This window comes from Clupea harengus, chromosome 3 (assembly GCF_900700415.2).
Source record: "Clupea harengus chromosome 3, Ch_v2.0.2, whole genome shotgun sequence".
In the NCBI taxonomy this organism is placed as follows: Eukaryota; Metazoa; Chordata; class Actinopteri; order Clupeiformes; family Clupeidae; genus Clupea; species Clupea harengus.
In genome coordinates, this window is record NC_045154.1 from 29,103,682 (window position 1) to 29,129,299 (window position 25,618).

General features: G+C 45.2%; 1 protein-coding gene across 1 annotated transcript in view; it reads left to right on the top strand.

Annotated features, from left to right (window-relative positions):
* The window catches only part of peak1 (pseudopodium-enriched atypical kinase 1), a 96,364-nt gene that overhangs the window by 23,178 nt on the left and 47,568 nt on the right, over positions 1-25,618 (top strand). Inside the window, exon 2 of the mRNA XM_042707434.1 lies at positions 3,159-3,199. The gene's annotated coding sequence lies outside the window, so the exon portion shown is untranslated. The remainder of the gene's footprint in view (positions 1-3,158; positions 3,200-25,618) is intronic.

Below are 25,618 nucleotides of genomic sequence, written 5' to 3' on the forward strand. Positions count from 1 at the left end.
AAACTGGAATATGGTGGCTATCCTTTCATGTATCATAAAACAAATGCGTATGCACATATCGTATAAATAACCTATATGGCCTTTCACTGCCAGCACTCTGTTTTTCTAGAAACACAAGGAGAAATCGATGAGGCTTTCCAGGAGACTTTTGAAATTCAAATGTACCCGTTTGATTTTTACCAGCTAGATGCCTCCACATAGAACATAAGGAAATATGAAAGGTGATCTGTGCTAGGTAGCCACTGCCTTTTTGGAAAGCACTTTGTTTGAAATATTCTTTCATGGTTTGTAAACCCTCAGGTAAAACAAGTTCATTTCTTTAGTTTCTGTTGATTTGTACATCGCTTCACCCCCCCCCCCCCCCCCCAGCCACACATCTTCCCATGTACACCAGGCAGTGTAAGGGGGTTACCTAGCAACACATTTGGTGAGTGGCGGTGCAACCATGTTCATGAAATCCACAGAGCCAGGGCAGATTTGGTAGCATCTCTTCATCATGACGTCGGTGTACAGGACTTTTCTTTTAGTGATGTCAACTGATTGAAAAGTACTGTCTTTAGAAAAAGAGAAACTGACCTGCCTGTGAATCAAACTGACCAAACCATAAAGTAATTCAGGATTAACAAGTTTTATCACTAGCATGAAGTTGGGTAATGTAGAGAATCCTGTTTGCGTCTATTACGGTTTCATGATTGGATTAGCACTAGTGGAATAAGGGACTGTGAAGAGGAAAAATGGTTGTGCCTATATTCCTCTCATCGCTGTTCATATGCCATCGGTGCGGCTAGACCTTTACTTTACTGTGCTATGTCGAATCAGGTTTTCCCACTGGACTGTGACTTGCTGGCGTGTAAATTAATTCCTCACCTTTGATATACGAGTGCCATTCATACCCACCACCCCTCCACCCAACACACACACACACACACACACACACCTATTTCAATTTTTAATACTATTCAATTGCCTGGAATCATTTATTGGCCAGCTAGCCCTTTCATCTCCTAATCCTCATGCAGCTCAGATGACCAAGTAATGGAGGAAACGGCTGAGCTGCATTAATAAAGCGGAACATTCCCTGCTCCTCCGCAGTGAAAAGTACCTGCCTCACACCATCAGTCGACATGTTTCCACCTTCCAGCCATGCTTGCATGCTAATAACTTGATTCTGCAATCTCCGCCTCTGCTCCGCAGATGAGGGGGGAGTGGAGGAAGAGAGGAGGGAGAAGAAGGGGAGGAAGAGAGGAGGGGGGAGAAGGGGAGGAAGAGAGGAGGGGGGGGAGAAGGGGAGGAAGAGGGGAAGACAGAAAAAGCAGGATCTCAAAAGGAATGCCAGAGGAGTGTATTGTGAAGAGGCGCAGGCCGTTATGTAACTCTCACGTGCCAGTGCCACTTCCTCGCTCTGTAATCCCAAACACCTGAACTCTAGAGACAGCTCGAGGGGCTCAGAGGATTCCTCTCTTTGCATTCACACAGGCAGCTGATGTGATTGTGTTCTCTCTCGCTAGTCATTCAAAAGGAATTAGTCGGAAGATGAGAACAATTGAAGATTTTGCCAAACCGCTGTAGTGGGTTGAGATGTATTCTGTGAATAGTTATGTATTTCTGTGCACTCTCCAAGTAACACACACAGACACACACACACACACACACATTCACATACATGGTTCACACAGACATGATGTGAGTGAGAAACAAGATTAAGGTTACCTCCTTTTCTCTTCATTAATATGAGAAGTGGCTATTTTGTGGTGCATTGCTTTAGAATTATTAGTGCATGTTTCCTGGCTCAGATTGAGTCTAGCATGGGGGCAGGTTCCTGGCTCCCCCCCGGAAACCTGCTCACTTTGTATTCAGAAGCAGAATCAAGCCTGCGGCCTCTCCACTGAAGCGGCGCCTTTGGTGCCCACACACAGTGAAGAAGACACTCCAAACGAGTGAGATTATCTCAGGAAAGCTCATCACTGGAACTCCGTAAGTGCAGGAGTAATGAGATGCAACCCTCAAGTTTGTGAGGACTCTGCCATAGCAATGCATCTATCGTCTGTCTCTGCCGAAAGCCAAGCCTTTCCTCCGCCCCCCCCCAAAAAAAGGATGTCCGAATGGAGTGGGCAGATGCTCTCACACTGCCCCTCCGAGACTGAGAGGAAACAGATGGTGCATCCCAATAATGGAAGAATGGGACAAGATTGGCAAAATGTCATTACCAAAGACAATGGTGTTCCTCTCCTGGGCTGTCTCCATGCTGTCGCGGCACAAGGGAATTTGACGAGCGAAAAGCGCAGAGCAGTACGCTTCATTTCCTGCAAGGGGCGATTCCCTCCGCGCTGAGGCCTCCTCCCGTCCTGGGTTATTGTCAGCCCATGTTGGGAAGAGCCTCAAGAGTAGCAGCGTGTTAAAAGAATACAAGTAGCTGAAAATAAATTTACATTCATTGGCATTCTCTCAAACGCTTGTAATGAAGTCGAGTTGTTGTATATTGGGGAAGATGAACCATGTTTGGTATGTTGAGAGTGTAAGTTAAACAAACTGCACAGATGAGGTGATTGATGTAAATGAAGAATAATATGAAAATATCCACTCCACAATTCAATTCAATTCAATTCAATTCAATTCAATTCAATTCAATTCAATTCAATTCAATTCAACTCGTCTAGAGTAAGGAATACAAATGCGACAACAAAGCAATCTGTCCAGTCACGTTTAATAGCATGGTAGTTTTTTTGTTGTTGTTTGTTTTGTGTTTTGTCAGGGATGAAAAATATTGAGTATATAATGCCGTGAGACGTTTCAGCTAGCTGACACTTGAAATGCTTCCCGATGGATGTCCTACATGGACAGGGTAAATAATCCTGAATGGTGTTTAATATGATGGTTTTCGCATAAGGAGCCTACTCTGTTTCAAAGTCATGCAGAATGTGTTCTTGCTCCAGTTCTGTTTCTCATTCAGCTCATTCCAATGAAAAAAACACTTCAAATGATTTACATGGTTCTCCCAGAAAACTGTTAAGCTTAATTGTTAATCCAGTGTGTGCGTCTGTAAAGGAGGCCATGCCCTGTCAAAAATGAAAATAATAAGAGGAAGCTCAACCTTTAGAAAAAAAAACACTGAAAACCACACTCTATTTTCTTATGGTGCTTTGTATTCTTATTTCCAGGTATTTCGGGCTGACCCTGACATCCTGTTGTTTCTCTATTGGTAAGTAAAGTCTGCCTCGTTATTCTCTCCGTGTTGATTTATGGTAGAAGTTGCATAACTCTGTCTTCACACTGCTTTGGGATTGAACTGCAAAAAATTGTATTTTAATCCCAAAACGATCCTCGTCGACACTCATCCTTACACAGTTTTAATAGCCTTAGTAATAAGCTTGCCCAGCTGGTAGTGAGAGAACCATGCTGTGGAAAAAATGTAATTAAATGCATCCATCCACCTAAAGGGAACGCTCTCTTGAATAGCACTGGAAGGAAAGTTTCACCATTGCACATTTCTGTTCAACACACGTCCCTCAAATAAATGACTCCCTTTTTTTTGCACTGTGTCAGCGGCTACGGCAAGCCACTGGATAGATTGGATCAGGGCACCAGGTCTCTTCCACAGTTCGAACAGTTGAAATTGCAGTCCAGTGGGCTAATTTCTGTTGCGGCATCGCTTGAAATAGACATTTGGCAGTGGACTGCAAACACCCAGAGGGGCTGCATTTCCTCCTCCCATCACCTCATTCTTATGCTAAGCCATGGGGGAATATTGATTCATACTGATGCCGCTTGGCTCCCCGTTGATGACTCAGTGGTCCATTTCAGCATGATCCCCTGTGCCCCACGGATACTTGGTATGCAGGTGCACTCCTCTGCAACTCATCTGGCTCCAATTGTTTTATTAGGATAGAAAAACTATTGCCATTAGGAATGGCCAACGCCAACTGTGAACTCATATCCACGGATGCTAACCAAGCCAATACTCCTCCCACTAGAGGCATTCAGAGAAATGTTTCTGTCTGACTTGACACAGAGTGAGTACTTTGGGTCTCTCTCTTCTTGGTGGGCCCTGGTGTTAGTAGAAACATCGTTTTTGCACGCACTGTACACAACACATTTACATTTGCTTTAGTTTTAGACCACCATGTCTATCTCAAGTAGCTTTTCTTGTACCGAGTCCTCCGATGGGAGCATTAAATGCATCAACAGAGCTGTCAGTGGTTGGTGTAAGTGAATATTATCACAGAGAATGCAACCATTGCTCTAGGTCTCTCTCTCTATGTAGTCTCATGGCTGCCTTGCTCCTACATGAGCCCCCTAATGTGCTCTGTCTGAGGGGGGCTCCTGTGAGACCATTAGTCCGTCCCAGGGCTGGCTGTTCCCGGAAAAGTGAGCAGCGATGGACGCGAGCTCGAGTTTCACTTGCTCTGTCATTCTCACTCGCTCTATTAGCCTGTACTTCTCTCAGTGACTCAGTGAGGGGGGACTCCCAGTAGTAGTGGAGTCATTTTTTCCACGGGCAGCACATGTTGGTGCCGAATTCAACTGTTGAACCACTTTTTAAGGAGATCAAATGTGGCCCTACGTTACAGATACGCGGGAGGCATTTACCTTGAAATACGGCTATTGCACTGTGATGAATGCATTCTGATGCAATATGCCTATGTTTTAGCTGATAATGTGGCTTTGATTGACTCATTTGTACATTGTGTTAGGGCATTCTTCTTCAAAACATAATGGCTTAATAATGTGTGTGTGTGGATGGAATGGAGCCTGGGGTTGATATAAATGCTCAACTGGTAATGATGTATAAAGGCGTAGCAGTCGGGCATTGTGAGACTACTGCTTTCTTCCCTTTTGTTTTGATCCTTTCTAATTGTGCTTGTCTGATGGCGGCTCATTAGCCCAGCCGTTATGCTAATGAGCCGCACTTAGCCGGATTTTCTTTATTCACCTGTCCTCATGGGTTTGCACATAGACAGACACACACTCACACACACACACCCACGCACACGCACACACACGCACGCACGCACGCACACACACCCACACGCACACACACACACACACGCACACGCACACACACGCACGCACGCACACACACACACGCACCCACACACGCACACACGCACACACGCACACACACACACACACGCACCCACCCACACACACATACACACACACACCCACACACACACCCACACACACACATTCACACACACACACACGCACACACACACGCACACACACACACGCACATACACCTCAGCTAGACCAAGGATGGTGCAGTTAATGAATATCAGTGGGATTCACAGACTGACAGCATTGAAGCTGTTCTGTTCTTCATGCTACACAAAGACCCAGGCTGAAGATGTGGAGGATAAAACAAGGCCTGCGTCTCTCTTCGGGTGACAGACGCCACGCTTTGATGCAGGCAGTGCAAGAGCGAGTAAGGGCGAGGAGGGTGAGGGGGTGTGTTGGGGGTGGAGGCCGGGGGAGGGCGAGAGAGTGAGGGAAACAGAGGGAAGAGCAGTGAAAGGAAAGAGTGGAAGAAAAGAGAAGGTAAGCTGCGGAGTGGATGTTTCTCCAGTTTGTGTTGGGTTGTAATTATCACCTCTTCAAACATGCGCATTTTTAGCTTTTATAATCAAGACAGAAATGGCAATAAGCAGATAAGCTTTCTGCTGAATTTCAAAAGCAGGCGCGGAGATCCGTTGCTCCGGGCAGTCTTTCCACAGAATCTATTGCTCACCTCTATTTTTTGCTACTTCTGTAGAAATGAAAAATACTAAAGTAGGCCTGTGGAATTGCACACTAGCAGTTAGTTGTGTCTTGGTTACACAAAGTATTTTTGTCTGAATGGTAGCTTGTTAATTGCCTATAGTCTCCAACCCTATTCTCACATGTTAAACCATGAGGGGAGGTAACATAGCAGTACTGAGGGTGTGGTCTTGAAAAGCAACTGCTTTTTGTTGGAATGGGATACCATTGTGTTCTTGATCTGAAAATACTACTGAAATCGATATGATGACGTCTTGGTCTACTGCAACACAAAAGCTCAAAGAAGTGGCTTCATAGAGATCAAACGAATGTTCATGCTCAGTTTGACTGCAGGCAGGAATCAAGCGGCTTTTTCATGAATCATTTTTACAACAGTGGGATATAAAAAAATGCTGTTTCTGTGCAAAGATAGTAGAAAATGGGCTATAATAATAATAGAAAACTCGAATGCCGTTTACATGGCACCAGTGGAAAAGATGGGCTGAATACAAGTAGAGCCTTTAGGGCTTGATTTTTCCATTTGTGTGATGGCCTTGATTTAAAAAGCTTCCGTGCCTTAGGTGACCTCCAGAGCACTGTGAACTTTGACCCTGCAAGGCAGTTTGGATAATGACATTCACATATGGGCATGAACAGAAACACACTCAGCCTCATAAAACAGTTGTTTTGTGAAGCATGCAGCCTCTTTCTCTTATTAATGTTTGTGTGTGTGTGTGTGTGTGTGTGTGTGTGTGTCTGTGTGTGTCTGTGTGTGTGTGTGTGTGTGTGTGTCTGTGTCTGTGTCTGTGTGTGTTTGTATATGCCTGTATGTGTATGTGTGAGAGAGAATGAGTTTCACTGTGAGGTGTTGTAAAATTAATTGGACATTTTTTAGCTCAGTGTTGTTGTTCCGTGGAAGTGTTATCTCCACGGCTCTGGAGCCAAGTGGAGGTGTCACGAGAACAAGACAGGCGGCAAAAAAAGACTGCAGTCAGAGTGCAGATTGTGCAGATAACTTGCTTTGAGTTTGCAGTCTGACCCAATTCAGCTGGAGAATAATCACCTTCACATAATGGTTCAGCTTGTAGAGGCTTCCATAAATGCACTTGTACCAATGTTGGGTTGCCTTGTGGCCTTTTCTAGTTGTTTTATTAGCAGAATGTGGGTAAAAACAAACCACTGAGTTGCTTTGCTTCGACTACAGACTCACGCGTAGTACCTACCTGAGAATTGAGAGAAAATGTTTTTATGTTAATATGGCTCTGCAGAACAATCATAGCACAACATTCTCTTTTCTGCTCGTTTTTGTGTTTAAAATGAACATTTAGGTGACATCGATCTCCTCTGTCTGTGTGTAAAGAGGGTTCACCACATTCCTCATGATCCATACGCTTCATGTGCCCTGACCAGCACCGTCAGTGTGTACTTTACGCCCTTCGCATATAAGATCTGCTCATTTTATATTTTTCTCCTCCATTTAACATTCCAAGCTAGAGAAGCGCGGTCTGAAAAGCCACAAAGTAAATGTGATAAATTAGGCAAATCTGCAGACATTACTTTTTAATGGGCGAGGATGTGAAATATTCATCCCGAGTTGCTGATCCACGTGAGTGCGCTCCTGATCCGATCACCATGAATCTGGGATGCCTGTAGGATAATGCAGTGATGTTTGAATATTTGAGTGAAATAGATCCCTCTCCTTCTGGATAGTAATGCAGGGCTAAAGCTTGTTGACGGGTCTATTTCCACTGGCCTTCACTGGTGACATGTTAAACTGTAAGGCAGATTTAATTCATTTTGGGCTTAAAACATTTTGCCAGATGATGTCACTTTGATGATACTCGGTTGCTGCATGGTCTCACAAAGTGACAGCACTACTGTTGTAAAAATAAAAATGGCAAACATTTCAACATTTGGGTATTACAGCGAAAACAGAATATCCTCTCTGTGAAACTATTTCCACAGCTGATTTTAAGAGGATGCAACTTCCTCACTTTGGCTGCAATGTGTTTCTGTATCTATTGTACCTCTACTGAATTAAAAAAACAAAGTGCCTTTCTTTGGTCAAACATTTATTTTAGGTTCTGTGAGGTTCAATCAGAAGATATGCTTTCTGACTCTGCAGGCTTTTTGGGTCAGTTACCGCACTTGAAAAGGCCATTTGGGATTTTGAGAGAAAAGGGTTGGCCTTGGAAATTCCACATTGCGTAATAATGGAAGTGTGAAGTTTCTCATGGCGTACGACTAGACATGTAATTGAGCCCGACAACTGCCCTTTCATTAAACCCAACAGGGCTGGATTTGAAGATGTGAGAGGCACCCATAATCACAGACACACTGTAAAATATTAAGTGTTCATAACCCAACCGCGGTGTGGTGGCATTTTATATGCCATGTCCAAATCCATTTCCAAACAAGCTTGCTCTGTCGCACTGTAGTCAGTCGAGGAAAAACAAGACATCCTTTGTCATATTCCCTAATCAGACGCAGCAGAGCTAAAACTTTTTCGAAATGCCACGGCCCTTACAGTGTGCGGCATATTATTTTGAGCTTTCCTGCCGTAGAGGAATGATTACATATTTTCTGACATCATGTGGTTCTCTGTGTGGTGATTTTCCCTGCCACTCTTTCCCCCCCCTGTTCTTCACACCTCACTCAATGGCAGTCGTTTATGTGAATGTGCTGGCGTAGTCACCAGTCCTGCTAAAACTAACACTTCCCCAGCACTAATGCTGTAGTAAAGATAACTTAAGTGTTTACTTTATAGTACACACAGTTTACTTTGTTGGTGGCTAAGACGCTCAGCCACACCTAACCCGAGGAGCAAGTAGGCTAATCTGTTTCATTGAAGGACCTGCCATTCTTTAACTGTGTGTCTATATAAACATGTGTGTTACTCATCAGATAAAGCCATTGTGTCATTCTAGTACCGAGAAGAGGTCCAGTGGTGAATACGAGTGTTGTCCTGTCGGTCCTGGCAATAACTGATGCTAACAGCTAACTCTATTCTCCACAGTTCATTTGAACGACCTGCTGTAATGTTGACCTCATTTCTCTGGTGCATTTTAAAAATTGTATGTTGAGGTATTTTTGAGCTCCACACCCTTAACAATGATTCACTGTCTGGTACATGCTGCATGAGTGGCTTCATTGACAGTACTTTTGAGAGTTCAACAAGTGCTCAGATTTTTTATGTGTCAATCTGTGCACAGTTTATATGAATTCATATGGCCTTTTTTAGTGTGACTGATTGTCAGATGGTACATTTTCACTGCCATCTGACATTATCATCTGTAACGCTGATAATGATGCTCCCTTTTGTTCGTTCACACCCTGTTGCCCAGGGTTCAGGATGAATTTCGAAGGTGTGTTTTTACTGCATTTGCAAGTGGTGTGCCATGTGCTCACAGCTGCAGATCGGCACGGCACCATCTGTTAAGAGACCTGCCCTTTACCTTGCAACACATGGGCTAGTAGTGATTAATGACTTGATTGACGAGAACCGTCAGCGTCCTTTTAGGCTAATTGAACTCCCTATAGAATGTGGCCATTGCTTATGTGTTCTGACTCACAGACAGACTGCAATGCAACTATTGCTCTGATGAAGAGGCTGTTGCAGAGCACGCAAAATCGCTAGCCCGATGTCCAAGGCAAATTAAGTTTTCCCATCAGGCTACCAAAATGGAACAACACCCTGTCCGACGGGGCAGGAAATGATCCACTAAGTGAAGTAAAATTCCCTCCTTTATTCGCCTGCACAATGCATGCTTAGCAATTCTGTTAAGGGCACCCAAATGGCCAACAGTGGCCCTCTAAAGGGCAAACTTTAGTCAGATGCATAAAGATATTTATTATGGTTGTAAATATAAATGTTTGGAAACACTTAAATTGGATAGTCTGCCTACAGAGACCTTATAGATGGTCGTTCTACTTGTTCACTGAACATCACCTTAACCAAACCCAACCCCTAACCGTGATCATAAAGAGTTTCAGAATAACATAGATCAATAGATTGTTTGTTTATAATCTGAACATTTATAGATAATCTATTGGGGACAATTGTTTTTGTTGCTTTCTTGAATACATCTTCTTTTCTTCATAAAAAATGGTCTGTTTTTATTTGGTCTAGTCTAATTAATTTCGGGCAACCACAATCTGAAGAATGCCTACCTGAATGGCTAAGAGGGATTTAGAAATGTTTGCATGCCCTGTGTTGTAGCAGACCTCTAGGTCAAACCTTCGCAATCGTGTCAAACTTCTGTGGAATTTCTCATGTGGCTTGTTATGACGGGGCCTAGGAACAGAGTTCCATTGAACAGTGGGAATCTGACAGTGACTGGAGAAAGAATTCCTCAGTTTCTTAGTGTCCCTAAGAGCCAAGTGCATACGTAACATCTTGCCACGTGCCTGTGCAAGCTTGTGTTTTTCCAGTGTACAAGAGGCCCACCAGAATATCATCTTTTGGTTTCACCTCTCACTTGTTGAAAATCGTGTTGTTTGGTCGATCCAAAGTTCTATTCATTGTAGGGTTGCATGGTATGCTGATACTGAAGAAGTACCATGGTACTTAGAGTTTTGAAAACTGTCCAATTCCAGCATTTTATCAATGCTTTTATTATGTGAACAGTTGTTTGATCTGGCTAATAGGAGGTCTTTCGTTCAGCACTGCCGTTGCACTAGAGATATGTGTGATGTATTACAAACTCTAAATGAGTTGGTGACATGTGGCGCAGCAAGAACGAAGTGAGTCGAGAACAATGGTAGAGAGAGCGGACAACTTTTTCGTTTCTGTTCAGAGACAAGACTTGAAGACATGGGAGCAGCTTCAGCAATACCTGAACTTCTTAACAAAGAGGGGGCCCGAAGTGGAATATGGAGATATAAATCTTTCAATGAATTAGTAGGCCGATGAGTTATTAGTTGACTAGTTCACTCCCCAGTTATGTCCATGAAAGAAATGCGGAATGATCGAAAAGCCTCTTTGCAGTAGTACTATACATATTAATACATAGCGTACATATTTGCGTAGTGCTGAAAGTGTCGATCCCATTCTCACAAGTCGTTTATTAATCTGTAATGGTGTTGTGTGGGAATGAGAGCAAAGCGGTAAAGTGGAACTGTTAATCTATCCACTGGCGACCGAGTAACATCATCAGTAATCTTCTGTCATGGCTCCAGTGTGAATGTGAAACATGTCATTGCTAGCTAATTGCATAGCTAATTAGCTAGCTAGATAAGGAAACTTGTAAATCTTCTCTTCTGTTAGGCAGATCAAATAAAGATGAAGTTAGGCGAAAGGAAGTGACACAGGTGGAAGACTAGGCCCCACAACTACTCTACCCTTACTGTTTTCTATGCAGCGTCTAGATTTATGTTTGTGTTTTCATTACTGCTTTCGGCTGTGAAAATTGATTTTTTTTTTTTTTTTGACAATAGATGCTGTCCTCCACCAAGAACCTGAATGGCTTAAGTCTGACTCATTCAAAACAGACCTATCCCTGATGGGTCTGTGTACTTGGCCTTGCAAACATAAGAAACATGATTTTTCAATTACTTAGCCTCCACCAGCCCCACTCTCAGCCACTGTTTGCAGTGGCAGCAGAGAAAAGGTCAATTTCTCCTTCCTTCCTTTTATCTTTCCCTTTCTTTGTCTACCTCCCTCATCACGCCCCCCCTTTCCTCCTCTGTCTCCTTTTCCATATCTCTCTGTTCTCATCCTGTCTGTGGTGAAGCAAGGCACGCATTCCAAAACGAGTTACTTCCATAAACTCCTTGTAATTGACCTGCTGTACGCCATGTCTCTGCAGTACTGTGAGATTAATCATGTAGCGGCCATCACAAGCACCTCTTAAATCACTCTCTCTCTCTCTCTCTCTCTCTCTCCGCCAACTCCCTTCTCATTGTAATCTGCACTTGGACTAATTGTATATCGCAGTCATGCATTCCTCTGGGTTCATATCTGAACCAGGCATACAAGTCTCCCTGTTTAAGCACCACCAGCAAATGCATGGTAATTTGCTCCACAGAGTTCAAAGCTTTTCAAGCAAGTTCCTGCTGTGGAAGTATGCGTTGTAGCCTGAATTCACTCCGACACGTGGAGTACGGTCGTGCGTCCCGTCTCTGGCTTTGCAGGGGCCCCGGGAGTGATAGTGTGCTGCTCTGGCACTATCGGTGCCAGCCAGCTGTTGTCCCCAATGTGGTGAGCAGCCGTGTCAAATGGTTTGATGCAGATATTAATAAAGCCGTGCTCCAGAGGCTGAGGCAGGCTGTCACACACTGTGCCACAGGCTGATTAGAGAGAGGAGCAGCCAGCCACGTGAAGGAGCGCTCACCCCTTCCACGAAGGCTCTCAGACCTTCCAGACTGTTCCATGAGGGGAAAAAACCCAGGCGCTCCAAGGCTGGATTGATTTTCTTCTTCTTCCTCTCCTTCTTCCTTGATGCTTGGCAAAATCCTGGAGTTCCACTGAGAACGACAAGACTCCTCAGATGTGGAGCACTCACAAAATGACAAATCACAAAATGAGGTTCTTATTTGGGCAAAAAGTCACTGTATAGAAATAAATTGTCCCTGGACAGGTTCTGGACAGGCAGGGGAGGCTGGAGACAAGTGTGCATTTGGAAGATTTCTGAGCCTCTCTCTGTCTTGAGGCGGCTCTTATCTCCCCTGTTTCTGTACATGCTGTCCGACAGAAGCCATCTCCCTGGAATGCTGCTCCTTATCTGTGGCCCTGCTGGGTCAGCTTCTCAAACTCATGCCTCAGCTCCTCTTAGACCACTGCCAAAGCTGAAAAGAGAGACGGGGGGAGAGAGAGAGAGATGGAGGCAGCAGACTGTATTTCCCCGAGGTGTTCTCGTAGATTCTTCGGCAGCCCATGTTTGCTTTGTTTCAGCCCCATAGAAGCCCTGCGTGTCGCAGCCTTATCGAATCGCCAGCACCCTGTTTGGCTTTCTCCCCACCAAATGTGTGCAGAGTGAGGCAAGCTCTTTGATGCAGAAATTGCTGGGCGAGAAGGGGTGGGGGTGCAGAGGGGACAAAGTTAAATCAGCATCGAGGGCCGAAGCTGCTATCGCCCCGGCCCAGGCTCCTCTGGCAGGCCAGCCGTGCCCAGGTCCCCTGTCTGCATGAGTCAGAGCCAGCCCGGTCAAGAGCGCAGTCCCCCCCAGCGCTTGCAGCGTGGCAGAGAGGCCCTCAGCTGTCATGACTGACATTTCTATAATGAAACTGGATGCTGGGGTCCACGCTTTTTGGAATCCCAGCCATTCTGAACCGCAGAGATTAGGGACACTTGAGAGGAATGCCCCGGTGCTGGTGATGTCATGACGCAAGCATGTTGGCTCTTAACGAGAGGGTAAGGAGGCTCAGGAAACCCTCGTGAAGGAGAGAGGATGGAAGTGTCAAAAAAATATAGAAACCGTTTGCCCTGGTACTGGGCAAAAGGCAGCCTGAAAGACATTTCAAAATGGTTTACCCTGGCACATGAAGATCAAGGATGAAGTGCTTCTGAAATGAGAAATGTCATTTTCATGTCCAAGACTGAAATTAGCCAGAAATGTGTTACAAATACGAAGTTTCCTCTACATGTTATTCCAGGGGTCCAGAGTTATTTCACAGGGTTTTAACAGTCACCCTTAAGAACAGACAAAGAATAATCCTGCCATGTTGTTGTAAGCCTCAGGCTGTGAAACGACTGCACATATTTCGGGTAGAGCAAAGTTCAAGACGGTCTGGTGACTCCCAATAGTGCACATTACAGCGAGGTGGTCAGGAATTGTTACATGCCTCAGATGTTCTCATTTTGCTGGCTAGGCCTGGATTTAGTTCCACAACACTTCGAAATAAGAGCCATCCTTTGACCTAGGGCTGGGCTTTCTGGAATGGACCACTCCAACTGACAGTCACAAGTCACAGTCACATTCTAACACGTCATCAAGAAATATGTGCTTTAGCACTTCTGACATCCTTAGCCCCACTGGGGACAAGCTCTCAACTTGCCACTCTGATAAGAGGCACGTTTATTTGTTTATTAGAATTTTTGTCCATGGTTAGACTAAATTCATTACAAGTGATAGCACTGTTCACCAGGAGGGAGAGACCGTTAATGAATGCATCATCCCTTTTCCATATGATTTCCATGCACCACCACACTCCATCCAACACCCACAAATATTTTAATTTGCCACCCAGTAATGGCTGCCTCTTCTGTCTGGCTTTGGCTTTATTCTGTCCAGCACAATGGTGTGCTCTGGGAGTTCATTACTGCAGAACTGTCTGGGAGGTCTCGGTTCTAATGGCAGCCTACAAAGCAGGCAGCAACAACAAAAGCTCTGGTGGTATTTTAATGTGTCCCCGAGGGTCTGCGAGTCTGCTGTGGTGACGGGGGCACGAGCCCTGGTTGTTTGCAAGGGCGTGTTGGTGCCCGAGCCCAGTGAGCCCCTGTTTTCCTCTACTCCTATACACACTCTTCTTCCTAAAGCTCCTCTCTGTTCCTCCAGAGATACGGCATCTTGGTGTCTGCGTGTGTGTTCATCGGTGAACCACAACACAGGGTACTTCATCTGCAATTTATGCCTGATTTTATGAATTTGCAATGAACCTTGTTAGAAGATCATTTTTTTTTCATGATCGTTAGTGTTTAAGTCGATGGATGCAGTTTCCAATTATTCTGCCTAACATGGACATGCATAGGCCTCCAGCAGCTCGTGGCCTTTATATCTCCAGTAGCTTTCCTTTTGGCTTGTCCTGGGCATACGTCTCCTCCATGGGGACCACGAATGGATCACATGTCCATGGACACGGCGTGGTCTCAGAGGCACTAAGCTCCATTAGTCCACTCAGTCTCCACCCCCACACCAGTGACTGTAGGTCCACTCTATGAATGCAGGCAATAAACCGGCTAAACAAAACAAACCATGCCATTGTGAATTATCTATATTTCTGCAGTGCTATTTTTTTTCCTTTAAACACTACAGGGAATGAATTGACCTCCCGTGTGAAGCCAGTTTTGAAACTGTTGATTTTCTCTCTTTTCTGTAGAGGGAAAGTAGAGGGTTCGGTTAATGCGAGAGACGGATCAGGGATCTGTTGACGAGAGATGATGAAGGTGACGAGATTAACCCCGAGTGAAACACTGGTGATCTGCTGATGTGCACACATGCGTGCACCCCACCCACCCTCCCACACACACACACAACACACACAACTGACACTGATTCACTGCAATCTATCTCTGGGTTATAAAAATAAACTATTACTAGTGATAAGTGTAAAAACAGAACAGATGACACCATTTCTTGCTGCTGCACATGGCGTCCTTTGAGGGAGATTGTGTATATTCTGTAATGGTTACATCAAAATGGAGCCCTTTGAGGGAGATTGTGTATATTCTGTAATGGTTATATCAAAATGGAGCCCTTTGAGGGAGATTGTGTATATTCTGTAATGGTTATATCAAAATGGAGCCCTCTGAAAAACCTCTACCGAGGTGCTGACTTCCCTGACACGATAAGATGGTGGATTTTGTTGTAATGACTATGTAATAAAGATGGTAATACGGCCATAAATACTAGGCTTGAATGTTGAGACTGTTTTGATGAAATTCTGTAATATTTGGATGAAATGTTACTGTAATTGGATGACTGACAGGATCAGAAAATCCCATAATAATGTTCGACTACAGAACCGCTATGGCTCAGAACTGTTATACAAGCTCAGAACAACATCAATCTATATCTTCTGCCCATGTCAGCACTTGCATAGATTTATTTTTTGCTTTGCGTGGTTCGATGCCATCCATAGTCATTAGACATCATGAGTAATTCTTACAAAAGGCAGATAGGAAAATGTCGATAGAAATTTACTGATTAGCCTAGCTATTTAAATGATTGTTGGTCCTCTATGTCTTGTTTTGGTAGCAGTTGTTTTGGTCATTTCAGCACAATTAATGTAATGCAGAAAGCTCTACAGCCAGCTTTTGTGAAACATGAAAACAATGAAAACTAAAAGAAAAATATCTAAAGCTGTTGTTCACACACTTTGGGTGATAGAAATGGTATGGTTATAGATAGAACCATAAAGGATTATAAGCAGAACATTTGAGAACATTTGGTGACTCATGCATGGGAATTATGAGTGGAGCCTTTCAAAGTTGCTTTTCAGCCAGTAGAACAGTGGGAAATTAGTATGTGAATTGACAGTTTGCCACCAGTGTGGTAGGTTGAGATAAAAAAAAAAATCTGGCATATTCCTTTAAGGTGCCTTTTGTCCTCTCTCTGATCGTAAAGGTAGTGTCTAAGTGGTGTGTAGTGTAGTGTAGTGTAGTGTAGTGTAGTGTAGTGTGGCTCAGTCAGTGGGGTCAGTTTAGTGAAAGCAATTGGCGTGGGGAGGCTGAGCTCCGGCTCGCTGGTCAGCAGACAGCTGTTCCTCTCCGACCCAGAAGAGATTCATTAACAGGCATTGGGAAGCCGATGCGATGCTCTGGGTATTCACCAGTGTCTTCCAGTCACACTCTCCATCTCCCTGTCTTCTGCTCTCCATGCCTGCCTCTGTCTTTGTCTGTCTGTCTATCTCTCTCTCTCTCTCTCTCTCTCTCTCTCTCTCTCTCTCTCTCTCTCACACACATACACACCCACACACATCAATTCTCAGAGTGCAAGTTCTCCTCCCCAGAGTGTTTGTGTTACTTTCTCTTCCTTGTGTGCGAGTCGCTCATGATAATGGAACTTTTTAGCCGTGCCTGAATTATTAATGCCACGGGACGCGGATGGAGTGACAGATAGTGGCAGGGACAGATTCACTCCGGGAATGAGGGAGAAGTCCCCTGCTCCAGCCCAGCGTTGTCTTCCACCTTATCTCCCTGCCTCTGTGCTATTCCCTCACTCGCTCTTTCTCTCTTTACATCTCTCTTTGCTGTCTCAGTGTCCTCTGCCACACTCTCTAGTCTCTCCAAGTCTCTCTATTTCTCTCTCCCTCTCTCTATTTCTCTCTCTCCCTCTCTATTTCTTCCTCTCCCTCTCTCTTTCTCTCTGTTGCTCACACCCCCTGCCTCCCCTTGCCTGCTGCTCTGATTTCATTCTTCACATGGCTCTCCTCCCTCTCGGCTGGCGCTGTGGCTCAGCAGCAATTCTTTCTTTCTTCCTTTTTTTCCAGCTCTTTCCTTTAGTTAGTCTGTCTTCTCTTCTCCTCTCTTCGTGCTCTCTCTCTTTGCTGCTGTCGCTGCGTGAGGCAACTGTTGCTGAGGCTCATTTGGGGAAGCAGCTTTAACCTGCCAGCCACAGGCAAGCTCATACAGATATCTGAGATGTCAGCTTGAGTGTGTGTGTGTGTGTGTGTGTGTGCGTGTGTGTGTGTGTGTGTGTGTGTGTGTGTGTCTTAGACCATGTGCATGAATGTGTTTGTGTTTGTGTGTTTGTGTGTGTGTGTATGTATGTGTGTGTGTGTGTGTTAAATTATGTGTACACGTGTGTGTGTGTGTGTGTGTGTGTGTGTGTGTGTGTGTGTGTGTGTGTGTGTGTGTGTGTGTGTGTGTGTGTGTGTGTGTGTGTGTGTGTGTGTGTGTTAAACCCTGTGCATGGACTAGTGTGTCTGTGTGGACTCCTGGCTCAGGGGGTGCCCTGTAATTAGGCAGGATGTGTGGCTTCTTTTTTACATGCTGCCTTGCATGTTAACAAGGTGGCTGTTTACGTTCAGGGGGGATTTGTGGAGACTGTGGTTATCTTAGTAACTCTTAGTATCTTAGTACAACACTGATGCTGTCTGTGTGTGATTGCCTAGAGATAATTGTATTGTTATGGCGCTATATCAATAAAATTGAATTGAATTGAATTGAACATCTCAACTGGGTCTCATTCAGAAGAGCAAGACAGATCCCCCCATCTCTTTCTCGTTTTCTTTATCCAATGGATCATTTTCTACCCCAAACACAATTGTTTCTCTGTTTCTTTCAGCTGTTGTGAGGCTCTCTATTCAAAGCGTGTAGCTGTACTCTTCATTTTCCAGGAAAGCTGTTAATCCTGAAATAGAAGCAGTTCCTTATCTTTTTTTTCTTCCTTTTTTCTCTTCCTTTTTTTCTTTCCTAAAGACAGCTTTGTTTGGATCTCCTTCAAGTTTTTATGAAGATTGTTGGGCGTGTTCAATCACATGTTCATGTTCACAGTATAATGGAAGGATTTTCTCTGGGAATTGTACCGTTGTGTGATTCTTAGGAAGAGCAGGAAAGTATATAGCTCTGGGATGGGTTTTTTTCTTCCTTTTTTTTTTTCTTTTTTCACTTTTTCTTGTTCTGCCATTCTTATCGGAAAGTGGAAAGTGATTAATTTGCTGGTCTATTTTGGCATGCTGTGGAAGCCTTTGAAGAAGAACGGTAGCTGTGCCACGGTCCCTCTCTGAGGCAGACTATTAGAACAGCTTGTCAGTCCAGACCCGTCATTTTGCCTAAGCCTCTGCACCTGACCTTGATGAGGAGCACCCCTCACTTAGCCAGCTGGGCTTCATTACATCCAGCTCCTCCACCCAACCCTACCCTCACCCCTCTGCCAGCCCACCACCTCCTCCACCCAACCCTACCCTCACCCCTCTGCCAGCCCTGGTGCCCCAATAGCGGTCTGTCCACAGCCTAATTATTTCCCCTCGTTTTATTTCTCTTTTTTCTTCTTGTGTCCTTCTTACTTTCTTTCTTTACTTCTCTCTTTCTCTTCATTATTTTCTCTCTTCTCTTTTTTTTCTTCTTTTCTGTAGTTGCCAATAGGAATAGATCGGTGACATTACATCTCAATGAAACTTTTTACTGAAATACAGAATATAATGTGACATTGTGAGTTAGAGTTAGTCATTCCTTCATACGGCTAGGCTGTCGGCATGATACAAATGTGTGTGTGTGTGTGTGTGTGTGTGTGTGTGTGTTATAACATCAATATCTGCCATGGTTACCTTACCAGAAGGCCTTCTGAGTAGCACTTCAACTTAAGTGGTTAGGTGGCACAAACACTACTCCCATTCCAACTGCCCACACACTTAACGGACAATTGCGTTTAATTGTCTGATGGCCTTTTTCCGCTGACCGGGGCCAGGCGAAGGCTTTACCTCGGGCTTAAGCACCAGTGAATCGCCTCGTGCTCTGTTTCCATTAGGAGTTGTAGTATCGGGGACATTCACAAACAGAAAACATCAACACTAGAAACCTCTGAATAGCACTCAGCAACTGTTGCGCAAGTTCACATAAATTAATTTAAAATACATTTAAACATCTCAAGAAAATGTTGGAAACTGTCCTTGATTCTTATTCTTGTACTAAGCTTTGAATTTATCTGTAGATAGTTTTTCTTTACAAATACAAGCAAAGTAATTTCTGTTGCTAAGCAACCTAAACTTACCTATCTGTTTTTAAATGACTCAGTTTTTATTTGTTGCCTTGTATTCCACTACAAAAGTCCGCTTGGGCCATGGCCCCGATCCAGCCTAAGAGATGGAAACAAAACAAGTTTTCCCCACGCACCAGGGTTTTACCCCGTAGTGGAAATATGCCATTACTGTCTGTCATTATCAGCTGTATTATTACAACTATTTTACCTCTTTCTCAAGTGATATAGGATCTTTCATACAGGTCCCTTCTGTTGATCAAGAGTGGGGCTTAGGCAGTGGCAGTGTTTTGCAATGTATATAGGTCACATTGCTAATGACGTTTTTTCAGAAACTGCAATAATGATTATTAATTCATTGCCTACTGCATACAGATTTTCCCTTGTTGATTGCAAGTTCTCCTTGCAAAACAGGCGCTATAGGCTTCACTGTAAAATCATAATTTGCTGTAATTTGTAATCGGGACAAGCAACGACAGGTACATAAATAATGAAATGCCTCATGAGCCGTACTCCTCAACTAATGGCCACTGATTGAGAATTAGGAAGAGTGATTGAATGAAGAGACTCCGAGGTGAGGCCTCGCTTATCTCGCTGCTTCATTAGCTGACACACTAACGTCGCGCTGCTTTCTGCTCTTTTTTTTAATTTTTTAAACGCCCCAGCTCCAAACAAACACAAGTTGCTGTTGTTGCATGCATTATTGATGCGGCCCCGTACTGCTTCCTGTGCTCGCCTGTGTAAATGTAGTGGCGTTGCTGTGACTGCCAGGCTGCTGTGCTCAATTCTAGAGGTCATGCTGGCTTTCTTCCCGCACCAGCTGAGGTCTGCCCAGTGGCTCCCCCGCACAAGCAGGCTGTCGCATCAGGACCGAGGGCCGCTCGTCTCCGCTCGCACCGCTCCTGTCACCCGGGCTGACAGCGTCCCTCTGTGCCCGGATGCCTGGTGAAGCGCCCACAGGCGGAGGTCACGGCATGACGCTGACTCAAGGATGATGCAACGCAACTCACCAAACATCCTCTGATCTTCATTGTTGTTCTTTTTTTTTTTCTTCAGGTAGTTTTTAAAACATTGTAGTCATCACTCACGGAAGATGCATTGTCTTGCATCAACAATACCATCCGACAGCCAGGTTTGTTCATTGCTGTGCTTTGATAGGGCTTTGATTGCAGGGAGCTTTTTGGAATCAGAAACGGATTCTCCTTTGTTCAACAAAGCTCCTTTTAGGTTCCTCCTGTCACCTAGAGTTTCACATTATCTTGTCCAATTGTTTGGACTTGAACTAAGTGCAGTGGACTCCCATGTGGTAACACCAATGACTTGGTTTACTTCTGCTATTGAGTGAAGTGAGTTCGCTTATTGAAAGCATGAGTGCTTGTGATGATGCGCAATGTGAGAGCAATGTGAGACCTGGTTCTGTGTGTTTAGTCGGCTGAGGTGGAAGTTCCGGCCTCGTTACTTGCACAGTGTCTGCATCGTTCCCGTCCCTTTTGTCTTGTGCCACTGAAAGCTCAAACAAGAACACAACATTAACAGATCCAGTCGCCTGCAATTACCTGAGATGTTCTCTTCTTCCTTAACTAGCTTGGCTTCTTGTCTTTTCTTTTTGTTAAACATCACACAGTTATGCTCCAAAGTTCAGCTTGTTTGGATGATTCGTTTCCCGGGTCTACAACCCTTCATTGTCAAGAGGCAGTGCTACAACCTGTCAGGAGGAGAAGAGAAGAGAAGAAAAGAGAAGAACAAAGAGGACAGAGTGTGAAATGACAGGAAAGGGAGAAAGGAGAGGAGAGTGCTCTGCTCTGCTCTGCTCTGCTCTGTTCTTCTGTGCTGTGTGTGTGAGCAGCACAAACACCCACTCACACTCACACTCACACAAGGGGCAAATGTGCAGTGAAGTCCTGCCCACGCCGCAGCGCGCCCGCCTGCGGCTCTGCCTCCTCACGCCCACCCCGAGCGGGGGGGGTGGGGGGGGGTCAGGAAGGGAATCGGCTGACCTAGAACAAGTGCTGAGAAGCACCCTCGAAACAATCGGTAGCTCGCTCGCACGCACGCATACACTAACTCTTCACTGTGCCCAACTCTCAGTGTCACAGAATCACAATGGAGAGACGTAGGAGGTGGGAGGAATCGTGATCATTTTTCTGCTCTTGTCTGTTTGGTTCTGGAGGGGCCCCGTCACTTGTCCCTGTGATGGATGGAACTGTAGGTGGTTTGATTGGGGCCTGCCACCGCGCTGAATAGTTTCTGCAGATGGTGCTGGGAAAGAGTCGCTCTTCACGTGTGCATGACACATGGGGGAAAGCGTGTCATTATTAGGGATTTATTGCATGACAGTAGCGCCGAAGGCTTTCCAAAATCCATCCGCTAATCTCACATTGAGATGTCTCTCCGCTGCCCCTGGGTTCAATTTGATGAGGAGAATTGCCATCCTGTGATGTGCCCTTTGCCCCAGTTCTGAATCACCAAATGATGAGTTTCTCTTCTGTATTCCATAACAAGACAGCAAGGCTTTTGTTCTACAGTGATGTACTCAGTTAGGTTCCGGAGTTTCATTATCCTGTGAATCAAGGCTTTAAACAATGCATGTCAGATGCACTTATTATAATTGTGAATGCCAGCAGATGCATTGTGTTGCCTGGCTGTCCAGTAGAAGGATGAAATGATTATCAGATCAACCCATGATGGCATTTACCTCAGCCTCGCCTTTAAAGCACCATATCCACCTGTTTTGTGTCTCTCTTTCCCTCTTCTGGAACAGTTTAGCCCATCCCCTGCACATGCTGTTTTTTTTTTTTTTTACAAACAGGCTTTTTCCTACAATTAGCATAAAAGATCCCACAGCCTGTCATTCTCCCCGTCACATGGGCTACAGTGCTGCCCGCCGCTCGTTTCCATTCCACAATCCCGTTGTTATGGAGACCGCGGAGAGGAAGAGCCCTAGCGATGGAACATCCCGGTAATTCTTTTTTCCGGGGCCATCCCCGAAAGCGTACCGTGGTCCATGTACTGAAGCCCAGCCGGTGACACAGCCTCGCCACATCGCTGAGGTCACCAGCCAGATAGCCCAACTCTAATGCTCAGGGACTGCATATTTAATGCGGTCATTTGGCCTTCTCCCGGTGCGTGTGTGTGATGGATTGGGTCGAGCGTGCTCAGTGACATTTCATCTCGCGCACGACGCCTGGTTCCCTCCCTCAGCTTTCTATTAGATCAATTAGAATGGCTGAGAATAGGAGGCCCTCCTACTGCGGGCGAGCTTGTCAGCTTAGAGAGAGAGACAGTCTGCCGGCATCTGCATAGCACACTAAACACCTCAGACTGCTGCATACCCCTACTCTGTCCTACTCTGTTTAACCTCCAAGGTTGCTGCTAAAAGTTGATGAAAAGATTAGAAAACATCTTGCGCCATGCTGCTGCCGCTATTGATTGCTCCTTAATGATTTCGGTTGATCAAGTGTGAGTTTCGTGAGGTGCTAAATCTGAGCCAGACTTTTGAGGAGACGCTAGAACCCTGTGTGGGAGGTAGTGAGGCAGTGTTCCGTAAAATTGAAACGAAAGAGTATGTGGGTTTCTTTATGCCTGTTGAATGCGTGATCGCCTGTGATGATGTGCAGTGTGAGACGCCTGGTTGTGTGTGTTTAATTGGTTTCATGGCAATTCTTGCACTGAGATATTTTTGATGAAGCCCCATTGCTTGCACAGAAATCCACTCCTTTTGGCTGTCGAGGCTCCAAACACAGTTCCTGAGAGATGAAGAGTGTGTGTGGTTTTGAGGTGAAGTAGTGCGGCTTACAACATGGGCTGGACTATTTGCGTAACATTTTGACTCTGTTTATAGGATACTACATTCTGGTCCTCTGTTAATATATGCCCATATCTTTAGTGCAGATATATTTCGTAAACTGCTATTCCACCCACCCCTCACTCAAGTCATTTGATATAGAGCACAGTGCAACACAATTGTTAGCAATGTATTCCCAAAGGCAATTTAAGATAAGGGAACTACATCCAGCAGACAAAAAATGTCAGTGCAAAAAGATTTCAGTGCCGTCACGATCCAGATACCAGAAACCTGCCTACATTCATTTGTTTTTTCTAGTTCAGTTTCTAGTCAGTCTAGTCACATATTGTGGAAGTCCTGCACAGGTTGTCCGCCCCAAAGTGGTCCTGCACAGTGCGAGGTGCCAGTACGAGTGGTTTGTCTTATTTGGAGAAGGCCTGGTGCCCGTGCTCTGCCAGGCTCTGGGTGCTGTGGCTGCTGAGTGCCCTCCCGGCCAGGCCTTTGGAGGGATATTTGTTTGGAAGGTCTGTGGTCCGAACTCTCTCTGGGGCTTCTGGATGTTTCTCTGCATGAAACAAATGTTTATGGCTTCATGGGATAACAGGCTGTTTGTGTGCCAAGTTTAGACCTGCCAAATGTTCATGCTCAAATCAATATGGCGAAACAATCAGACGGACCCAAGTAAGGCAGGTGTTTATACTGAACCCTAATGCAATTGCACTTCTTCAAAACACGTCTCTAAACATAGGCCCTGTTTCCTGGCACTATTAGCGTGATGACATTCTGTTCTACACCCTTTACTAAACAATGTGCTTGGGAGAAGGCTTTGCGAGTCCTGATGTGAAACTGCTTCAGTGACATAATGCAATACATTTACATTTACATTTACATTTAGTCGTTTAGCAGACGCTTTTATCCAAAGCGACGTGCAAAGGAGAGAACAATCAAGCTACGAGCAATAGAAATCTAGTGTAACAATAAATACTGCTTTACATACGAATAAAAAAAAAAGTGCAGGAATGGAACTACTGTAAGTGCAAGTTAAGTACTAGTTAGAGGAGATATCATTAGAGGAAGGATAAGAAGAGGTAGAAAGAGGAGGAGGAGGAAGGGAGAGGAAGTTCAAGTTAGGAAAGGGCAACTGGAACTGTACTAGTCGTGGTGTATTGGAGGGGAGGGTTTCTGAGGAGTGATCTCCATACCCAACTGGAGATTTGCTTCCAGGTTTAGGCTACTGGGGCTCTAGCCGCTGCTTGGCCTCTGCCCCTCTGGCTTTGGTGCTAAAGCTGCCACCCCCCCGCAGACTCCCCCCTGTGAGCAGTGCTCATGTCAGAGGAGGCCTCTCCATATGGAGCCCCTGAATCCCCCTCTCAGGTCTGGGCTCAGCCCCAGGGAGGCCCCCCTCAGCTGTCCGCCTCCATAAATCAGCCCAGTAACAGACGCTGGCTGGTTTGACGTGGGCCTGCATAGAGCTGACCTGCTTAATGTGGCCCTCGTGAGCATGAAACGAGGATTTAAACTGCCATCAGCGCTCCTTTCCTCTTATTTATGGACTTTTTTTTTTTTTTTTTTAGATTATGTTTGCCCGCACAGGTTATTTTAGAGACCGGTTGTACCTTTTGAATGCAAAGCGCAGATGTGGCCACCTTTTGCCACCTCGGAAATCCTTTAAGTACGGTAAACGAGAAGGCGCATTTAACGAGTAAATCATCAACACACGTCTTTGTGATCGTTCCCCAAAGCCATCCCGAGTGCCCTTCCCCTTTTAGTTTTTGTTGTGTCACACATGAGAAAGAGCGACTGATTTCACCCATCAGCAAGCCTAGCATTATGTCTTCTATCTGATCACACCATGGCACTCCGATGATAACCCATTTAGCACGTTCGCTCGGGACGGGGTTGGTGTCACAGGCAATCTCTGTCATCTTCACAGCGGACATGGACAACTGGCTTCACCTGGGCTCACTGACTTGGAACACAACAATGAGTGTGTTCATCTTGCTAACTGGTAGGACATGAGAGATGTGCATATGACTACCTGTCGAAGTTGATCAAAGTAAATCCCCAGGCCATGCATTGTGATTGGATTTCAAAGCTGGGGTCTGATCAATGGGAGTGGAAGGGCTGGGGAGAAGGGAGAGTGGTAGAGAGTCAGTGTCGGACCGAGAAAGAGAGAGAGCTGGAGAGAGAGGGAGGGCGTGCTGTGAAACGTGAATGGGGCCGTGAGCCGATATTGCAAGGTCTCTTCTAATCCCCCCCCCACTAATTAGCTAATACGAATTTATCCCTGCTGGAAAGGTTTTTTTTTTTTGCCTTTGTGTGATTTGTTTTCTTTATGCTGGAATAAACAGGGGTTTTAAACACTCGCTAGGCTTCCAGATTTGCTGCGTGTGTGTGCAGAATGCCAACGAGTGGGAGATTTACGCCTGGATCTTTATCCAGTCCGAGTTGCTTTGTGTGCCTGCTGTAACACATTTAAGTGCGGAGGATCTCAGCAAGACCCGTTTCCTCACACAGGGATGTGCACTCCGAGGAATGCCTCGTTCCTCGCTACTAGAGCACACCGGGGGGAAATCATTGTCTACATATGTGGTGTAGAGAAGAGGTGGCTTTGTTTAAGCACAAATTGGTGGAAAATCATGTTATGGGGGAAAAGGCGACTCAATTTCGTAAGGCTCTGGCTCAGCAGGATTTAGGTTCAGTGTGGTTGCCGTTGGGGCTGGAGGCTCTGAAAAGATCCCCC